The sequence below is a fragment of the Garra rufa genome, chromosome 23, assembly GCF_049309525.1.
Source record: "Garra rufa chromosome 23, GarRuf1.0, whole genome shotgun sequence".
Taxonomy (NCBI): domain Eukaryota; kingdom Metazoa; phylum Chordata; class Actinopteri; order Cypriniformes; family Cyprinidae; genus Garra; species Garra rufa.
Genome location: NC_133383.1, coordinates 40972689 through 40979057, shown reverse-complemented (window position 1 = coordinate 40979057; position 6369 = coordinate 40972689). Strand labels below are relative to the sequence as shown.

The window sequence follows — 6369 nt, the reverse complement described above, 5'->3', positions numbered from 1 at the left end:
TTGATGCTTAAGAGCCAGAACGTGACCTGGAGAAAGACAACATTATTTTGAATGAAGTAGAAAGCTGTGAAGGAGAGGAGCATGGGCCGCAATTGTCAGCGGAGGTAGCCTCATACTTAAATAGGGCTAGTGTCTGCTATGGGAGCTGGATGCCACTGAAAAGAAAGAGGTTATTAGTAACAGGAGGAGAAGCCTGAGATGTGTGGGCCTAAGTTGCAAACAGAGACAGCCTCATGCCTCCTTCCGCTGCTGTAAATAACGGGAACCGAGTAGGGTTTGTGACATCTTGAAGACCCCGTGTAGCCTGCACAGCCAGTGAAGGCGGCCTCGCACTAGCGTCTGCTATGGGAGCTGTAGGCCACTGAAAAAGAAAAGGATTAGAAGAAACAAGAGAAAAAGATTGAGATGTTAAGGCTTGTTGCAAGCGGAAGCAACTTCGCTTTTGTTTCGGCTGCAGTAGCTGTAGGTCACTAAAGCTTGGGATATATGGAAGAAAATGCTGTAGAGCCTGTGCAGCCAGCACAGCTGGCGGAGGCAGCCTCATACTTGTTTTCGCTGTTTTAGCTTTGGGTCACGGGAAAGGGGAGTGGTTTGTGGTGGTCTGATACATACCGATGTTTTACTTCTACAAAGAGCAAACATTTCTTCTAAAACTTTGTCCGCTTTAGGTCATCATAGATACTATGTTTATTAATTCTGAACATGGGTGCTTATGATCAAGTACATTATTTATTTGCCGTTATGTCCATTGTGCTGGCTGTGCATTATGACTCATCACATAATTTTATTTATATATTTTTTTTAATTTAAAAACCCATCTACAATGCTACTGAAAAATAATACACAGAAAAGTTTAGTAATTTTGTTTGTGACATGAACATCAATTATGCATCGCATCGTTTAACGTTTTTTTTAGCAATAACTGACCTGCCTTTAGCGACTTACCCAGTGGTGTAGTAATGCCTGCGGAAGTGGCCATACGCTTCATTTATGAATTTAGTTTTGAACTTTCTATTTGAATGCATAACTGGATCCTTGTACTGTTTACAGGGGTTCGCTAGTTTAGGAAATTTCTGATCGTAAAAATCTGATTAGTTTTCTTTGTAAGGTGCTGTTTTCGTAGTGATTCAAATGACTAGGGAGCGGGTGCATTAGGCGCAATCATCATATACATTTCAAAGCAAGCCGGCGCCACGGTCCTGACTGCATCATCACGGTCTTTTTTTCTTTTTTGAGGTGTTTTTAGCGAATATTTACATTTATTCACATATGACTGGATGTGGTAGACTGTCATGATTTTGGCTAAATAATGCGGGACACTAACGTGAATAATGCGCATCAGAAGGGATTTTAAATAGTGGGTATACGCAAAGCGCCTGATAAAGTGTGTATACGCCGTAAACCTGCGTATATCATCCACTAAACCACTGGACTTACCTAAAAGTAATTAACAACATGGCCCGTCTCGCGCTAGCGACTGCTACGAGAGCTGGTGGTCTGACTACATGTGGCGTTGCGGCCGGAAAATGCAGCTGTGAATAGTTGAGCCAAAGCGGGAAGCCAGTTGGGTTTGCTGCGGTGAGAAGTTGGGCGCGGCCCAGTCGCGTTTGAGGCTTGTCCCAGTACAGGTTTCGTCGTTGTGACTGTGATATATTGGCCAACGCCAAACCGAATGCCAAGAAACTATCACAGGACGGAGGTAAGAAGGCGGTCTGTTTATATGCGTGTCGTGCTGGTTAGGATGATTGGGTAAACGAATTACACCATTGCCGAATTTGTTGATTATCTGATCTTGCTCCTCCCGAACCTTGTTAATAAATCATCATTAAATAGCATAAATGGTGATGTTTCTCTCTCTCTTCCTCTTCCTGCAGAAAAGCCGACTCACCCTTTTGCTCCAGGTCAACAGGTGCTGATAAAGTGTCTGAAACCTCCAAAGCTGGGAGAGCCAAAGTACCTAGGACCATGCCTAGGTTCATGCCAGTAGAGTGAAGGCTGCTCCAGCCACAGGAGGGGATCAACCTGTCGTTTCTTCATCTGCCTGAGTTCGGGGAGCTGAGGGGGAATCAATAGGCGAAGGACGAGGAAGAAGAACCAAGAATTCACAATCACCATCGCTGAAAGTTTCTGGCCATGTCTTCAAAACCAGTCATATATCTGGCCACATTAATAAATCTGTTTGCCTATGCTCATACTTTTGTTGGTACGGGAAATAAAACCTGGCTTGGAGAAGATGAGACGCCACATGCATACGCCACGAATATGTGGTGACGATTTGCTAATTATACAGCCAGAGCTGATGGTAAGAAAGGGCCTTGTTACGTATGCACTAAAATGACACATAGTGCTACTGGACCACGTGTGATTGTTGATGCTCTGCCAGCAGAAGAATGGGAATGCATTGCATTCATCAGTATTGCTGGACTGATTCCGGCTTTAAAGACTTCTGGACAATGGATGTGTAGACCAAATGCAACAGTGTGGTTTATGTCTCAAGTGTTTGCTAAACTAACAATAGTGAGTTCTATTCCTGATTCGTTGTTTTGTGTAGAAAGACAAGAAGGAAATTACAAGTTAGGTGAAATTCCAGAGAAAAAATGTGCTCGAATTTATCAGTATTGCCAAATGAAAAGTATTACATGTTGTCATTACTGTCTTTCGAAAGGTGGAGTTTGTGTTATTGTAGGAACAACATGTTGTACATATATCCAAGAGAATGATAAAGATGGTCATTTGATTTATGAAGGTTTGAAGAATATGACTAGAATTGCTAATGAGCTACAAGCAAGGGAAATTGGGGATAATCGGGATGGCTTCTTGGCCTGGCTTACAGGTCGGCAAAGAATGTTTGTAAATGCCTTAATCCCTATAGTGGTTATGCTTTTAATACTTGCATTTATTATATGTTGTATTATTCCATTTATTCGAGTTTTGATTAATCGTGCTATGAATAATCTTGTATCTTCTCAATATGCTTTGATGAGTAGACCTGTCAATATACAGACAGAATGAAGAATTTTTATCTGACTTTTCTATGCATTTTTAGTTAAGTACTGGGAAATAGGTAATTGTGCAGAGAGCTTGATAATGTTTATTTTATAAACAAAGCAGGCAACTGTTAGAATTTGTCCAGCTCTCTGCAGCTTTGCGTGAGTTCTCTTCCCCCTCCCTATTTCCTCTCTCTCTGCTGTTTAATATATCTTATGCTGCGTTCACACCGCCCCAAATGTCATGCGTCAGTTGCGGCAAGATTACATGTAAAGTCAATGGTTGAGTCTGTCAGAGGTCCGTCAGAGGCTCTGCGTTGCGTTGTGTGCGTTGGATCCGTCAACTTCTCAAGCGTTACCTGCGTTTCAAGCGTCAACGCAGCAAACGCAAGCAACGCAGAAGTTCAGCAAGCTGAACTTTTGACGGACTTGACGCACTTGACGCAGTGCGTCAACCAATCAGAGCGTCTCACTGTAGTGACGTCACCACACGTATTTTGATTGAAGCGGGAGCAGAAAAAACAACAACATATACAATTATCTATTATGTATGATCCGTCCTCGTTGTTGTATGTAAAGGAACTTGCTTGGATGAAGATCGCTGAAGAGATCGGGATGTCAAATCTTTTCTCAACGTAATTATTTCCCATTTCGTTAGCTAGCGAAACATGGTCATGAGAGGATTCCAAAATGTCCAGTACCAATAGTTTGCCATGGTTTATTCAGGGGAAGTGTGCAAAAAACTAGATGCATTGGGAGCGTTGCCTGACGTGTGCGGTGTGAACGCACCAAAAAGCAAGCGTTGCCAGCTTCAACGTATATGCGTCAAACTAGATGCGTTAGGTGCGTTGCCTGACGCAGACAGTGTGCGGTGTGAACGCACCATTACACTTGTTTCTGTCTGAATAATGTATGCTTGGTTGGAATAACAGGAAGAGCTCATTGTATACCCAGATCTATTTCTGATATTTTATTGTACACCCAATAATGTTTTTGTTCCATATGACGCACATAGATATTTTAGTTAGATGCATAACATCCGTTAATATTCATATATATATATATATATATATATATATATATATATATATATATACTCTTGTATTGAGCCAATAAAGTTGAAGTATGAAATACAGAACTTGTGTCTGTGTCTCTGCTTCCCGGCCGTATCAGTTGACTGGGAGATTGAGAATATTTCGAGGGCAGCGAGAAGCATAACGGGAAATATTTATTAACAGTGTGGTAAAGCAAAAAGCAAAAACTGTACCCGATCTAACGTGCTGTAGCTGCTCACGTCACAATCTTACTGGTTTAAATCTGCTTAATCTTGGTGATGTCAGTGTCCTTAAACGATGTTATAATGAACTAATAATAATAATAATAATTACTGTAATAATATATAACAAATAATCACTCCTGACTTGGCAAACAACTTTTGTTTGGCTTCAATTACATTTCCTCCAACATTTCCAATGTTTACACTAAATGGGACCCCAGTTATTACTCCACACCTCCATATTTTATTACTTATTTGACTGCAACTTAGAATCATTGCTTACATACCATTTCTATCACTATTCCTCTGCTCTTTACTATTACATATTACCATCAATGCTCAATCTTAAATTTTTTTTACACTTGATATCATCTGCTTGTTTCAACTAATTTGTTAATGCATTTATACTTTTACTCCATAACCCCTCTTTAAATCACACTAAAAAATTGTATTCATCCCCTTCTCAATTTATTGATTCCTTTTTGCTCTGCTTACTAAGTTTTCTTCATTATATTTTTTCTCCTTCTTGGTAAATGTCCCTAGACCTACTCATGAGAAAACATATTTTATTCATTTGATCATAAGATCTGAAAGATCCAATGCATTTACCCTCCCCTTGACAAAATGGGGAGAGAAGAGGTCGAAAGTGGACAAAAAAAAAAGACATTTTAAACCCAGATGTAAACCAAGCCCAAATTTACTACTCAAATATTTTGAATTATATCAGAGGTGCTTCTGTGAACCTCAAGATTGTCCTTTTTCTGCAAGTCTTTTCACAGTGATGGCACAGCAAAGGCTTCTCTCTGGTGTTATCAATTCTCTCATGTGTGAAACCTCATGTTGCTTTATTTCTGAAACTCTTTCCACAGTGACCACATATAAATGACTTCTCTCAAGAGTGAACTCTCATGTGCCTGTCAAGGTTTCCTTTTTGGTTGAAACTTCTTCCACATTGCTGGCAGGTGAAAGGCTTCTCTCCAGTGTGTATTCTCATGTGGACTTCAAAGTGCCGTTTTTGACGAAAACACTTTCCACACTCAGAGCATGTGTGGCAATTCTCTTTATGAGCTGCCCTATGGACTTCAAGGTTTTCATGTTGATCAAAACTCTTTCCAGACTGATCACACGTGTAAGGCTGCAATCCATTGTGAATTTTCATGTGTCTGGTAAGGCTTCCTTTTTGAGTGAAACTCTTTCCACACTGTTGACAGGTATAAGGCTTCTCTCCATTGTGAGATGAAACATGTCTTTTAAGAGTTAGTCTATGATTGAAACTCTTTCCACACTGGTGGCAGGTATAAAGCTTCTCTCTTGTGTGAACTCTCATATGGATTTCAAGGTGTCCATGTTGAGTGAAACCCTTTCCACACTGTTGACAGGTATAAGGCTTCTCTCCAGTGTGAATTCTCATGTGGACTCTAAGGTGTCCATGTTGAGTGAAACTCTTTCCACACTGTTGGCAAGTGTAAGGCTTCTCTCCAGTGTGAATTCTAACATGTGTTTTAAGACTTTTTCTAAGACTGAAATGATTTCCACAATGTGGGCAGACATAAGGTTTCTCTCCTGTGTGAACTCTCATGTGTCTTGTAATACTTTCTGTTTGATTGAAACACTTTCCACTCTGTTGGTAAGTGAAATAACTTCTTTCTGTTTTTCGAGTGATTTTTCTTGAGGAAGTCGTTTCAGTCTGTGAACAACTAAAAGATTTTTCTCCATCTATGAAATCATAATCTTTCTCTTCCATTTCATTCAGTACATCACCCTCCTCTTTCAGTGCCATCATTTCTAAGGTGAAAAAACACAAGTAAAAAAAAGCTCAGTTTAGTGGCACAAAATAGCAGACATCAAAACATTCAAACATGTTAATGTTCAAAACTAACATATAATTACATCCTATATGCTCTAAGCCAGCAGTTCTTGTTTCCAGTCCTCGCTATCTACCTGCTCTGCATATTTTGCATGTCTCTCTTAAGCCCCGGTCAGATTACACCATTTTAGCCCGATTTTGCCACGATTTTATTTTCGTAGGGTGTTGTGGAGAATCGTATACGACAATGGGCGTCGGAACACAAGATTCGAACGTTTCATATCGTGTAGTGTGACATA

At 40.2% G+C, this 6369-nt stretch overlaps 1 pseudogene; it reads right to left on the bottom strand.

The window, feature by feature from the left end:
* Nucleotides 1-5036: 5036 nt before the first annotated feature.
* LOC141299048 (uncharacterized) lies at nucleotides 5037-5842 on the bottom strand (annotated as a pseudogene).
* Between the last annotated feature and the right edge of the window lie 527 nt (nucleotides 5843-6369).